The sequence below is a fragment of the Panthera pardus genome, unplaced genomic scaffold (assembly GCF_024362965.1).
Source record: "Panthera pardus isolate Hobbes unplaced genomic scaffold, ASM2436296v1 HiC_scaffold_25, whole genome shotgun sequence".
Classification (NCBI taxonomy): domain Eukaryota; kingdom Metazoa; phylum Chordata; class Mammalia; order Carnivora; family Felidae; genus Panthera; species Panthera pardus.
Genome location: NW_026526821.1, coordinates 23,480,127 through 23,495,133, shown reverse-complemented (window position 1 = coordinate 23,495,133; position 15,007 = coordinate 23,480,127). Strand labels below are relative to the sequence as shown.

At 42.2% G+C, this 15,007-nt stretch overlaps 1 protein-coding gene and 1 non-coding gene across 6 annotated transcripts in view; one reads left to right on the top strand and one right to left on the bottom strand.

Moving 5' to 3' along the window:
- The window catches only part of PHF20 (PHD finger protein 20), a 169,956-nt gene that overhangs the window by 26,515 nt on the left and 128,434 nt on the right, over positions 1 to 15,007 (top strand). The window contains exon 1 of one of the 5 annotated variants that reach the window (XM_019458628.2): positions 1,502 to 1,594. The exons of the other annotated variants lie outside the window; for them this stretch is intronic. The gene's annotated coding sequence lies outside the window, so the exon portion shown is untranslated. Of the gene's footprint in view, positions 1 to 1,501; positions 1,595 to 15,007 lie in introns of those variants that run through there. 5 annotated transcript variants of the gene reach the window in all.
- Positions 4,256 to 4,359, bottom strand: LOC128773608 (U6 spliceosomal RNA). Its single transcript, XR_008417961.1, has one exon. It is a non-coding gene; the product is annotated as a U6 spliceosomal RNA (small nuclear RNA).

Sequence of the window (15,007 nt, the reverse complement as noted above, 5' to 3'; positions counted from 1 at the left end):
TTTCTCCCTTTTGGGAAGTGCTTGAGTGTGCAGCTGTATGAGGCCTCAGTGGGGGAGAGAGTTTGGGCCTGAGAAGCTACACTGTCAGGCAATGAAGGTACTGCATTTTCAGGACCAGGTCCTTCTGAATCTCATTTGGAGATTGGATGTTTGCCAAGCACCTGCTTCTTAGGGATGCTGGGGGATTTAATGATACTCCCAGGAACCTGTGGAATTAATGGGGCTTGTGGAGAAGTGCTCTGAACTCAATGTTGGAACTTGAATAAAATTAACCATTATTGTATTTCAGAACAACTAAGCTGTTTCATATTTCATGTTCATGAAGGCCCTAGAGCTAAGGTGTTTTATTTCAGGAAGTGAAATGTATGCCACATTTAGATCATATGGTCGTTAGTAAGTACCAAATTGATTAAAAAACATTGGAGGTCTGTCTCAGCAGTACCCAATAAAATATGATTACAGAAAGTGAGCAGGTATTTTGTCTCTTTATATGCCTGTTTGGTACTTTGTTTGGTACTGCTATATACGGTGCATTTTTAAAGTATTCTATGTCAGTGCTTCTCAAACTTGAACGTGCACATAAATTGTCTATGGGGGGAGGGTCTTACTAACATGCTTATTTTTATCTAGTAGGTTAGGGTGGGACCTTAGTAGCTGCATTTCTAATTCCCAGGTGATGCTAATGTTACTGAACTACACTTGGAGTAGTGGGGTTCTATACACAAAGCCACGGATATCTCTGGAAACAAAAAGGTGGTGGTTAGCCTTTTGCTGGGGTATTATTTTCCACTTTCTCTTTATCCAGACACATCCCTTCAAGTTTGTACAAGGCCATGGTCCCCTTCTGAAGACTAGGGGGTTATACTTAATTACAGTTATTCTAGCATTTAGCTTTTAAAACCATGGTTAAAATTTCTTTGGGAGTTTGAATTTCTATGTATTTTGTCAAATTTAAATGCTTAAATATTTGTTTCTTAATTGTGAATATAATTCTTTTTTTTTTAAGTTTATTTATTTATTTTGAGAGAGAGAGAGAATGAGCAAGGGAGGGGCAGAGAGAGGGGTAGACACAGAATCCCAAGTAGGCTCTGCACTGTCTGTGGGGCTCGATCTTGAGAACCGTGAGATTGTGACTTGAGCCAAAATCAAGAGTCAGACGATTAGCCAACTCAGCTACCCAGCCACCTCTAATTTTTTTTTTTTTTTTAAAGTAAACTTTGTGCCCAACGTGAGGGTCAAATATACAACCCTGAGATCAAGAGGTGAGTGCTCTACTGACTGAGCCAGCCAGGTGCTCTAGTTGTCAACATCATTCTTGACATGAAGTCTTCTAGTAAATAAATACTTCAGAGCCGATATAGTAGTTAGCCATCTTGTGTCTCTAATTCCTCACTTGTCATCCTGCTATGGGTTGGAAAGAAGTCTGAGATACCCCAGGTTATCAGGCTGATAGGTGTTGGAATTTCCAAGGAGTCCTTCTTGGTTTTCTAGGTTCTGGAAATTGGCCTGGGAAAGGCAGGTGCCTGGACCTTGGATAGAAGCTCCTGGCTTATCTCTGTATGAGAACTTCACAAAGGGGAATGCTGGTGGGAAGGTGACATTCTTTGATGGGGATTCTATGCTGGGGATGCTCTCTCTGTTTTTGTACCAACATCTCTATTTCTGAGTTTTAGTGGGTTTTTCCTCCCTAAATGTCTTGAGTCATCTGTACCTATTTCCCTGGCTGTCATCTATCATGGCCTTTTCCAGCATGATCCTGTTCTGGGCCCTAATCAGGACAAACCTGAGTGACTAGACTATTTTGTGTCCTGTGCCTCCCCCTCCCTCTCATCCCTCACATGAATGTCAGATCCTCTTCAGTAACGGATTTGATCTGGATTTGGCTCTAGTCCCAGCTCTTCCACTCACTATGAGACCCGAGGCAAGTCACTTAATGCTAGTGGGCCTCATTTTCCCCGTTTGCAAAATGAGGGGCTGATTATCTCCAAGGTTTACCCTGCTCTGAGTCTTTGTTAGTACCTTGCTTAGAAACCCAGTGTCTGTGGGAGCATGTTGTTAGATCTGATTTCCTTCACGTGCTCTGTTGGGCAGGCTGCCAATCATTCCCTCGTCCGAGTCACTCCTGCCACTGCCTCTTTTCTAGCCTAGGCAGCCAGCTTGTCCTCACACCCAACTTCAGCATACTTCTGCCCCCATGTCCTCTGCCAGTTCTATGCTTTACTTCATTCAAAATTGCCTAACCTTCTCAGTGTTCTTCAGTGTTCATTCAACGTTAGGTACGTCCCTGAATCACTAAGAGGGAGTCTTGTAGTTTACATACAACCATGTTTGTATCTCTTATCTGATATATGTTTAAAAAGTGTTTTCTTCTCCTCCCCACCCCAACTTTCTTTTTTGCTTTCAATTAGCAGGCTAGGCAGAATGAAATTTAAAAGGGAAGCAGGCAGTTTGCTTTTGGCTGGAGTATGAGGAAAGTGAGATGTAATGCTTTTAGTCCTCTTCTCCCAAAGGTCTTGCATATCAGTGGGGAATCAGCTACCTGGTACTTCTTCCGGGACTTGAAAGGTGCTCAGACTCCCTGCCTGTAATTTGAAAGTGTATCCTGAGTCCAAACACTATTTAAAAATGACTTCTAAGTGCTTTTCTTCTTAATGACACACTCAGCCATAAAACCTCAGACAAGAGTTTGCTAAGGGGGATGACAAGTAATCTAGATTTCAAATAATTTCATCAGTGAGTAAAACTAATAGTTCTTTGAGAACACCTGATTATCTTCAAAGGCAGTTGCTGACACTGCCTAGAAATCAGGGCTCAAGGTTGTCTCTAACTCCCCAGTCTCCCTTCCTTTTTAGGAGCTACTGGGGGGAAGTTTACAGTTTTCATGATAAACATTCTTTAACCAAAATGTGTGCTTAGTTAGAGCCTCCTTGGTTGGATTGTAAGCTCAGAGAAAGGGAGGATGTTCCTGTTTTATTCATCTCTCTCGGCAATTGCCCCTTATAGGTTGTTAACTGACTAACCTTAACTTAGGGTAACCTACTGAAAATTGAAACCCCAATTTATAATGCTGTGACAGCTTTGCTAGGTCTTAGGCTAGGTATCCAGCTGTTCTTTGCTTTCTTTGACCAAATAATGGAAGTAACAAGCTTGCAGAAATCCCATAAAATTTTAGGAGCCTGGTGTGAGTCACTGAGCATAAATAGGGCAGTTTGTATGAAAGGGAGGTGGTGGATCCATGGACTTTGGGGAAGGATTTAAAATGATGGTTTGTGGGTGCCTGGCTGGCTCAGTTTGTAGAGCATGTGACTCTTAACCTCGGGGTCGTGAGTTCTAGCCCCACACTAGGCATAGACCTTACATTAAAAAAGAAAAAAATGAGGGCGCCTGGGTGGCTTAGTTAAGCGTCTGACTCTCGGTTTTGGCTTTGGTCATGATCTTGAGGCTTATGGTTTTGAGCCCTAAGTTGGGCTGTGTGCTGGCAATGCGGAGCCTGCTTGGGATTTTCTCTCTTATTCTCTCTCTCTGCCCCTTCCTTGCTCACACTATGTGTCAAAATAAATAAACTTTAAAAAAAAAAAAAAAGATTTGATTTGATGAGAACTTATCCCATGTCAGGAACATAATTCTAGGATTTTAAAGGCTGACTCCCAGGCATCTAAGGTGACAATTTCAAGCTCTTTTCATCTTAGTAGAGACCTGATTTTTTAAAAAAATTTTTTTAATGTTTTACTTTATTTTTTAAGAGACAGAGAAGGACAGAGCATGAGCAGGGGAGGGGCAGAGGGAGAGGGAGACACAGAATCTGAAGCAGGCTCCAGGCTCTGAGCTGTCAGCACAGAGCCCGATGCAGGGCTCGAACTCGTGAACTGCGAGATCATGGCGTGAGCCGAAGTTGGACGCTCACCTGACTGAGCCACCCAGGTGCCCCAATAGAGACATGATTTTTTAAAGGTCTCTTTCCCACATGGAAAAAGTGCACAGCAAGGTGGATTGACATACCTTTGTTGCTTCTACAGGTGGACAGATGTTGGGATTTCTAGATTGTGGAAACCTGGCTTGGAAATAGGGACATTTTACAATAATAATAAACATAGTGTTTTTTTGAGCACTCTGTTGGAGCTTATTGAATCTTTACAATTTATTATCCTCACCTAGTAGATGTGGAAACTGAGAGTAAATAACTTGTCCAAGGTCATTTGGCTAATGGAGTCCAAGTTTCTTTGCCTGCAATCCTGGTGCTCTTTTTTTTTTTTTTTTAAATATGGAACAGTTCACAAATTTGAGTGTCATCCTTGCACAGGGGCCATGCTAATCTCTGTATTGTTCCAATTTTCGTGTATAAGCATGATCCCAGTGCTCTTACATCCTTATTTAAATACCTTACTTTTCTACCCAGAGGTTTGATTAAACTTTAATTATAATATCAAACAGGTGTCAGTCTGGAACCCAGAACTGAAGTACTACTGAGAGAAGAGGTGGCCTTGCCATTTCATCCCAGATTTTGTTCCTGACCATGCAAACATGCCTCAGTTGTAGAAGCCAAACTCTTCTAGCTCAGGCTGCCTTTTTTCCCTTTCTTGAGGCTCCTGGGCATGGCTGAGTTGTGCTGGTTGCTTGTCCCTTGGTCCCATGGAGTGGTGAATGCTGTCCAATGTCTTTTTTTTTTTTATTTTTTATTTTTATTTTTTATTTAAAGAAAAAAAATTTTAACGTTTATTTATTTTTGAGACAGAGACAGAGCATGAATGGGGGAGGGGCAGAGAGAGAGGGAGACACAGAATTGGAAGCAGGCTCCAGGCTCTGAGCCATCAGCCCAGAGCCCGATGTGGGGCTCGAACTCACGGACCGCGAGATTGTGACCTGAGCTGAAGTCGGACGGTTAACCAACTGAGCCACCCAGGCGCCCCTGTCTTTTTTTTTTTTTTTAAAGTAGGCTCCATGCCCATCATGGAGCCCAACATGGGGCTTGAGCTCACGACCCTGAGATCAAGACCTGAACTGAGATTAAGAGTTGCCTGCTCAACCGACTGAGTCACCCTGGTGCCCCCAATGTGCTTGGATGAGTAGGACATTGGTTGTGTTGTGATCTATATAAGAATTGTACCTCTGTAATTCAGAAAGGCAAGATAGTTAAAGAGGCACCTATCTGTATGGCTGTATGGGATGTGGTGGGAAGGACCAGGATTTGGAGGCAAAATGCCCGAGTTTGAGTTCTATCACCTGCCATTATCTTGGGACTACACATAACTTGGGCATGTGGCTTAAACCTCTTGGGCTTCTCACCATGGCATGGGCAGTGGAGGCAGACTTCCAGCATAAGTAGTTACTTAACCTCCCTGGACCTCTGTTTCCTTACTCAAGTATCATCATAACTGCCTCACATTGATCATTGAAGGTATCAGTAAATGTTACCCTTTCCTTCCATTCCCTAATCTTTAAAAATGGGAGTAAGAAAACCTAATGTATAGGGTTATCAAAATTTGGTAAACTGTGAAGAGTTGAGTGTATGTTATTGTTATTCTGTTTTATTTCTCACAAATTATTTTTAAAATCTCTTCATGTTTGCTAGTTGTATTTTATCTGTAACTATATCAGTAGTATCTATAAGAGGGAAAGATACTTAATTTTTTTTTCATTTTTACACAAAACATCTTAATAGTAATCCCTTACTATCATTAGTATGCAGATATCCCAAGGCCTCATTTATTTTTATTTCCAAAGGCCTTACTATTATTATTATTATTATTAATTTTTTTTTATGTTTATTTATTTATTTTTTTTTCGAGAGAGACAGAGCGTGAGCAGGGGAGGGGCAGAGAGAGGGAGACACAGAATCTGAAGCAGGCTCCAGGCTCTGAGCTGTCAGCACAGACCCCTATGCAGGGCTCAAACCCACGAACCATGAGATAATGACCTGAGCTGAAGTCTGTCGCTCAACTGACTGAGCCACCCAGGCGCCCCACTATTATTATTATTTTAAGTTTATTTATTTTGAGAAGAGTGCAAGCACATACACGTGTGTGCACGAGTGGGGTAGGGGCAGAGAGAGGGAGAGAGAGAATCCTAAGCAAGCTCTCTGCTGTCAGGACAGAGTCCAACGTGGGGCTTGAGCTCATGAACTGTGAGATCATGACCTGAGTTGAAATCAGGAGTTGGATGCTTAACTGACTGAGCTACCCAGGTGCCCCACCAAAGGTCTTACTTTTAGAAGTAGTATAAGTATAGGGGGTCTTAGAGGAGGTCCTGGCTCTTAAAGCCCAGCTCTTCTGCCTGGCTAGGTGACCATGGGCAAGTTATTTGCTCTAATTCTCCTATTCTTCTGTAAAATGGGATAATACTGCCAAATAATCTGCATTGTTGAGAATAAGATATTTGTCAAGGATTTAGCCTGTGAAGTAAATGTTAGCCATTTCCTGCTATGAATGAAGGCCACGGGGCACCTGGCTAGCTCAGTTGGTAGAGCATGTGACTCTTGACCTCAGGGTTGTGAGTTTGAGCCCCATATTGGGTGTGGAACTTGCTTAAAAATTTTTTTAAAAACGTTATATATATGTTTATATATTCCATGAATATAAGTTAATATTTAAAGAATAAGGCTAAGTGAAGACTGACACTTAGCCGGCTGAGCCACCCAGGTGCTCCAATGATGTGTTTGTCTTTAAAACCCCATACGCAGCCAAACAGTTGTAATTCAGGAAAATGTCTTTGTATCCCCCATGGAGTAATGGCTCCATATTGTTTGCTTGGGGCACCTGAGTGGCTTAGCTGTTTAAGCGTCCAACTTTTGCTCATGTTATGATCTCCTGGTTCACGAGTTTGAGCCCCGCATCTGGCTCTGTGCTGACAGCTTGGAGCTTGGAGCCTGCTTTGGATTTTGTGTTCCCCTCTCTCTCTGCTTCTCCCCAACTCATGCTCTTTGTCTCTCTCTCAAAAATAAAAACATTAAAAAAATTAAAGTTTTATGATGATACCTCAATTAAGGAGTTATGTAAGAACAGCTTAGTTGGGTATGTTTTTAAACACTCCCTTATCTGAAAGGAAGCCACACTAACCCACTCCACAGTTACCAACATTTATAGATAGACTGGAGCTTCCTGTCACTGAATATAACTTTTCTTAGGCCAGGGAGCAAAATTGTAGTCTTGTCTTCAGGTGCCTCATTCCCTGTGCCTTGCCTTCCTCCCCCTGCCCCTAAAGAGTGGTAATGGTTCCTACATTTGCCCGTGGAGCCTCCGAGTGATGGTTGTCTTGAATCCCTACCTCCGTCTAGGGGAATGATACTTGTCTTTTTTCTTGTTTTTGATACTATTGTGTCAGTGAGGAAGTTGACATTTAACAACCACCTGACCACCACATAAGGACACTGCTTGTTGAATGCTGAGGGTTCCAATGAGGGTGTTTAGGGCCTTGTGAGAGATCATTCAGAGACCTGCAGTTTCAGTGTAGCATGTTGAGTGCTCTGGCCCAGAGAGTGGGCCAGACTGCCATGGGAGAATACCAGAGTGGGCTGCTGGCCCAGCAAGCCCTTCAAGGAGGTGCGGAAGGACTGGGTAGAGGAATCAGCTTGTTTGAGCAAAGGTCCTGGAGGTTGGAACTACAAGGAGTCTGGCTGTGTGGCTGCAAGAGCAGTACTTTGAGAGCCAGGCTGTGTGCTAAGTAATTTCTCTCTTCCCAGCACCCGTATGAAGGCATGAAGTTGGTACTGTACTGTTCCTATTTTACAGATGAGGAGCCGGATGCTCAGAGAGAAAACTTGTGCAAGTTATCTGGAAAATGTTGGAGCTGGGGTCGAAACCCAGGCTGTCCCACTCCCAAGAATTCTGACATCTAGCCATTGTGTGCTACTGCCCCTCTGTTAAGCTTGCCTACTTTCCTATGAAAAAACAGTATTTTATTTATTTATTCTTAAAAGTTTACTTATTTTGAGAGAGAGAGAGAGAGAGAGCACACGAAAGCATGAGCAGGGGAGGGGTAGAGAGAAGAGAAGTCCAAGCCAGCTCTGCACTGGCCACATGGAGCCCTGCTTGAGATTCAAACTCATGAATTGTGAGATCGTGACCTGAGCCGAAATAAAGAGTTGGATCCTTAACCGATTGCCACCTAGGTGCCCTAAGAAAAATTTTAAAAAGTTTTATTTATTTAAGTAATCTCTACACGTCACATGGGACTTGAACTCACAACCCCAAGATCAAGAGTCTCAGCCTACTTTCCTATGTTTTTTAAAGCTTTTTTTAAAAAAAGTTTATATATTTTGAGGGAGGGAGAGTGTGAACCTGTGTGTGGGGGAGGGGCAGAGAGAAAATCCCAAACAGGCTCCACGCTGTTTGCACTGTTAGTGGGGTTCAAACCCATGAACTGTGAGGTCATGGCTTGAGCCAAGATTGGGAGTCAGATGCTCAACTGATTGAGTCACCCAGATGCCCCAACAGCTTAGTTTTTTTATTTAAAAAATGAGAATTGGGGCACCTGGGTGGCCCAGTCGGGTGAGTATCTGACTTTGGTTTAGGTCATGATTTCATGGTCTTTGAGTTCAAAAACCCTGCATTGGTCTCTGTGCTGACAGCTCAGAGCCTGGAGCCTGCTTCAGATTTTGTGTCTCCCTCTTTCTATACCCCTCACCTCTCACCTTCTGTGTCTTTCAAAAATGAATAAAAATTTAAAAAAATAAGAACCGAGAATCATCATCATCATCATTATAAACCTAAAAGACACTAAATGGAATGATGGTTATACACAGCACATAGAAGAGGGTCTGTAATAAAATAGGCAGTCGGAAGATGTCAGTTTATAAGACAATATTGATTTGGATCTGGAGAGGTTGTGGCTAGGGGCTTTGAGCTCCACTGAAAGAAAGCTGTTGTAGTAATTGGATTAGAACTGGTGGGGGCCAGAATTGGAAGAGACTTAGAAGTAGGTGTTACAAAGTGGTGACTGTGAGTTGGAGGCAAGGGTGATGCCTCCGTTTCTAGCTTGGCATGTTGGCCAGTCTCTGTCCTTAAACTGTGATGAAAAAAGAAGGAACTTGTGAGGGTAGGCTGGTTAGTTCGGTGAGGTTGAGTAAGGTGCCAAAGGTCATTGAACAAATATATTCTGGAGCCAGTCCTGGGCGTGAGGCTCTTTACACTGCTTCTGGGAAGATCCACTGATTTGACCAGCTCATTCTCAGTAATTTGGAATGAGTAAACTCAACTTGTGTTTGCTCTCTGAATTTTAATTGTGGAAGGAAAAGCTTGGCTTTTGGAGAAAGCATTTCTAGTATCTGTAAAGAGGGTAGAGAATTTTTGGCTTATTTCTTTTTTTCCCTTCCACCTTTCCTGATTTCCCCCCTGTCCTTTGCTTCCTTCCTTCCTCTTTCAAATAAAAGAGGTTAATTCAGCTCTTAACAGTGTGACCTGGGGAAGGGCCTGAGGAATGGAACTGGTCTTTACTTTAGACTCAGTCTTCCTTCTGTGTCCTTGAGGAAATGAGGGTAGTGGTAGAGGGGCCCTTGCCCCTACTTCAACCAACTTGTCATCTCCCCAGGCTAAAGACATACTTCTTACGTTCCTTAGTATATTGGATATTTTTTGTTAATATTCCATGATAATATTGACTGTAATCCTTTGTGTCTGATGTCCTTTTTGCTAGTACTACTATTACACAACCATAATATCACTAGTACTGGATATTTAGTGTTTACTGTGCTCAGTGTTAGACGTCTATTAACTCACTTATTTCTCACAACAACCCCAGGAGGTAGGGGTTGGGTTATCAATTCCATTTTGTAGATGGGCAAGTAGAGAGAGATTCAGTGATTTTTCTCATCTTAACTCAGCCAACAATAAGTGGAGCCAGGATTGGTCAGAATGTGAGTCTGAAACCTGACTGTGCTCCCATCCTTAAGCACTCCTGACTGTCCTCCAAGACAGAACTTTGGCAAAGAGTCCCCTTGGAAACTTCCTCCTGTGAGATTGCCATGTCACTGGACCTGCTGATACTGTGTATGCTTTTATGGGACAGCACGGTGGGCTGCAGGGTAGTCAGTTTCCACCTCCTAGGGCTGTGAAGGAGAGGGGAGCTCATTCCCACCCGAGGCACCTTGCCTCTAGGACTTCCCTTTGCTGAAAAATTTCCCTTGGATCTTCTCATGGTTGTCTCCTGGTCATTTAGAACTCTGCTAAGACCTCAGCTTCTCAGAGTACTTTGTAACACTTATCTAAAGTGGTCCTCCCATGTCACTGGTTCACATTATTTTGTTGGGTTTTTCCCCACAGTGCTTATCCTGACAGAAGTTATTTTCTTTGTGTAACTTGTTTATTGCCTGCCTTCTCCATTAGAGAACAGGGTTGGGGTAGTCTTCCCTTCCCAGTATCTATCTCCAGAACCTGGCACATAGGCATTCAGTAAATATTTATTGAGTGAAGGAGGCATGAAGATTTAAGCTGGTCTTTCACTTGAAGTGTCCCTCCATTGAAAGGGGGTTGAATTAACTTTCAGAGGCACCATCACCACTAAATGGAGGTTGAATGCAGGCCTGGTGGTAAGCACTGTTGAGTTATCACAAAGCTTGTTCTATAGTTTCTGGTGATTGACATTCTTCCCTTGAGTGTCCCAGGGTTTATTTTTCCTTATATCTCAGCTGACTTGTTGAAAGGTCTTGTTCCATACCCATCTATCACTTTAATTCTTTATTACTTTAAGTCCTTGGTTCCTTCTTGAGCATAATGGGGTTGCTGAGGGCATGACCTCCATTTACCATGGCTGCAGTACTCTTTCACCTCTCCCAAAATGAAACCCAGAGTTTTTGTCAGTACAACATTAACTGTAAATGTATTCTAAGTTTGGAAAATTCTGCTGCCATTTTTTGAGTACCTACTTTGAGTTAGACAAGTAAGGACTTTGCAGATCACTTAATCCTTATAGCACCCAAGACAGAGGCCATTATTAAACCTCATTTGATGAGTGAAGAGAACTCAAAGATGTAGCTCATAAATAAGCATATGTGGTGGTTAAGAATCTGGAGCTGCAGGGTCTAAGGTTCAAATCCTGGCTCAGCCTCTTACCAAATGGGTGTCCTAGGATGTCCCTAATTTTGTTCCTGTTTTCTCATCTTTACAATGAGAATTAATGCCACCTACCTCTGCAGTTGTTTTAAAGATTACATGAGTTAATATATGTAGAGTTAATTAGCTATTGTTATTATAAATGTTTTTCAAGTAGGTCTTGTTAGTCTGCCTAAGGGTATTTTCTATCCTTTTGTAAGGTTAGCTCACATCACCATCATTTTATTTTTTAATTCATTTATTTGGCATCTGTGAGCATTAGTCCTTCCTTTCCCTAATGGAGCTTGTAGTGTAGTCCTACTACATTAGGTTTATTTAAAACTTTTTTTTAATGTTTATTTATATTTGAGAGAGAGAGACAGAGACAGAGCATGAGTGGGGGAGGGGCACAGAGCGACTGAGACTGAATCTGAAGTAGGCTCCGGGTTCTGAGCTTTCAGCACAGAGCCCCATGTGGTGCTTGAACTCAGGAGCTGTGAGATCATGACCTGAGCCAAAGTCAACGCTTAACTGAGCCACCTGGGCGCTCCTACATTAGGTTTTATTTAAACATACTCTTGTTTTTAGGGGCATCTAGGTGGCTCAGTTGGTTAAGCTCCCAATGGTTTCAGCTCTGGTCATGATCTCATAGTTCATGAGTTCGAGCCCCATGTTGGGCTCCATGCTGCCAGCGTGGAGCCTGCTTGGGATTCGATCTCCCTCTCTCAGTGCCCCTTCCCCCACCTCTTGTTTTTAAATTGTTTTTTAATGTTTATTTGATTTTAATGTTGATTATTTTTTTATTTTTAGAGAGAGAGAGAGAGAGAGAGAGAGAGAGAGAGAGAGAGAGAGAGAGAATGAGCAGGGGAGAGGCAGAGAGAGAGGGAGACACAGAATCTAAAGCAGCTCCAGGCTCGAAGCTGTCAGCACAGAGCCCAATGTGGCGCTCGAACTCATGGACCATGAGATCATGACCTGAGCCAAAGTCGGACGCTCAACTGATTGAGCCACCCAGATGCCCCTTAAACATGTGAACTAAATCTACTTTCCCCAGAGTTTTATCTAAAGAGCTATTTTTTTTTTTTCATTTTCACAAATGATTTATTTTTATCCTGGGCTGTATTCTTCACATTAAGGGAACTGAGTCCAAGTGTATAAGCAGTTTTACAGCATGTTCCTTGCTTGCAGATTGAGGTGTAAAAAGACAGCCCTGGTGAGGGCCCTAGGCAATAGTTCAGATGTTCAGTTTCCTCACAGCTGAGCCAGTCTTAGGTTTTGGCCTTTCTGAAAAATTAAATATTCTTGCTTGTTATGTAATGGTGTGATAATTCTGACACAACATCTGGAAAGCAGCCAATTACTTGATCTTCCTGCCTGTATTCAAATTGTGTTTGTATCTAAAGGCATGAATATAAGCATAGCAACAACTTTGGTAAAGGAGAGAGGAAGGCCCTTTTTCTTTTTTCTTTTTTCCTTAAATGTTTCTTTATTTTGATAGAGAGCATGTTCACAGGCAGGGGAAGGTACAGAGAGGGAGAGAGAATCCCAAGGTGACAGTGCAGAGCCTGTTGTGGGGCTCAAACTCATGAACTGTGAGATCATGACCTGAGCTAAAATCAGGAGTCGGATGCTTAACTGATTGAGCCACACAGGAGCCCCTAGAGGAATAGCCTTTGAGAAGTGGTTGGTGTATCTCTGGGAAAATCTTGTTACCTGTTGTAAGTATCTCCTGCTTTGGAGGACCTGCGAAGCTGCTGGCTGCTCTGCACCTCGGTTTTCTGTCTGTGCCACAGCACTATCACATGTAGTCTTAACTAGATCACATGGCAGTTGTGAAGGTCTGGTAAGACAGTATAAGAATGAAAGGACTTTTGTATATTTAAATGTTATGAAGAAATATGAAGAAATAACAAAGAAGGAACCCAAAATTAAAATCTTACTGACTAGATAATCCCTGTTGACAATGAAAAAAAAAGTAAATTCTTGGGACGCCTAGGTGGCTCAGTTGGTTAAGCATCCAACTCTTGATTTCAGCTTGGGTCATAATCTCATGGTTCGTGAGATTCAGCCCCTTGTCAGGCTCTGTCCTGACAGCACAGAGCCTGCTTGGGATTCTCTCTCTCCCTCTCTCTCTCTCTCTCTCTCTCTGTTCCTCCCCTGCTTATGTTCCCCCCACCCCCCATCTCTCATGTGTGCTTTTTCTTTCTCTTTCAAAAAATACATTTAAAAAATTACTTTTTATTTCTATTTATTTATTTATTTATTTATTTATTTAGTAGGCTCCATACCCTGAGTGGAGCCCAATGTGACGCTTGAACTTGTGACCCTGAGATCAAGATCTGAATTGAGATCTCGAGTTGGATGCTTGGGGTGCCTGGGTGGCTCAGTTGGTTGAACTTCTGACTCTTGACTTTGGCTCAGGTCATGATCTCACGGTTCGGTTCATGGGATCGAGCCCTGCATAGGGCTCTGTGCTGAGCATTGAGCCTTCTTAAGAGTCTTTGTCTTTATTTGCCCCTCTCCTGTGTGTTCTTTCTCATAATAAATAAATAAACATTAAAAAAAAAAAAAAGTCAGATGCTTAACTGACTGAGCCATCCAGTTGCCCCTTAATTTTTTAAAGTTATTTTTCATTTTTGTACTTTGAGAGAGAGTGTGCTTGCATGTGCACACCAGCAGAGGATGTGCAGAGAGAGAATCCCAAGCAGGTTCCAAGCTGTCAGTGTGGAGTCCAGTGCTGGGCTCCATCTCACAAACCATGAGATCATGACCTGAGCTGAGATCTAATGTCCTGATGCTTAACCGACTGAGCCACCCAGGCCCCCTACCCTTGCAAATACATTCTTAAGGTTAGAAAATTCTACCAAAATAGTAAGATAAAAAATGAAAGGTTAAATTTTCATGCTCCGTTCCTCTCATTAAGGGAATGTCCTTAAATAGTTTCTTGGTTCCTTCTAAGAAATAATTTTATACATATGCTGTGATAGTTGTGTCTAGGGACGCCTGGGTGGCTCGGTTGGGTGTCCAACTTCAGCTCAGGTCATGATCTCACCATTTGTGAGTTTGAGCCCCACATTGGGCTCTGTGCTGACAGCTCAGAGCCTGGAGCTTGTTTCAGATTCTGTGTCTCCCTCTCTCTCTGCCCCTCCCCCACTTGCACTCTGTCTAAAAAATAAATAAACATAAAAAAATAGTTGTGTCCATATGTCTGTTTGTTTACATTAAAGGGATAGTACCATACACATGCCTCTACATCATGTCCTTTTTACATGACAGTAAGTCTTGCGGATGGTTCCATATCAGCATCTACAGATTGCCATTTTTCCTTTTAATGGCTGTACAATATTCTGTTGTCTGGATGAACCATAATTCACTTAATGAAGCTTCTTTTGATGGATATACTAGCTGTAGAAATTTCAAAGCTATATTAATCATCGTTACAGGTAATTGGGCAGACTTTGGGGGATATATCTGTAGGGTAAGTTACTGGCAGTGGGACAGCTGGGTTGCAAGTAAATGTATTTTTGTAGATAGTGCCAAGTTGCCTTTAGAAAAGCTTTTCCAATTTATGCTTCTACCAACAGTGTATAAGCATGCTTTATTCGCCTCATCCCTGCAAATACTAGTTATCCTACCTTTACATTTTTTGCCTTAGAAGTGAAAAATTGTTATTTTGATTTGCATTTCCTTTAATAAGTTAGTTGTTTGGCATTTTTGTTCTGGTTTGTATGCAGTCTTTGTTAATATGGGAAGTTAGCTCCTTGTCACATGCTCTGCAGTTATTTTCCCCCATGTTGAGAAAGTGCCCTGTAAATAGTATTACAAGGCACACAATTAAAGCTTTCATTTTATTGATACAGGAGCATTGACTGCAAATACTGTATTTAAGGAAATAAGTCTTTCTATCTCCTTTGTGGCAGTGGGTTCCCATTGTAGGGAAATTTGAATGTAAAGGAGTAATTTGAAGTCCTGACAAGGTCTTTAAA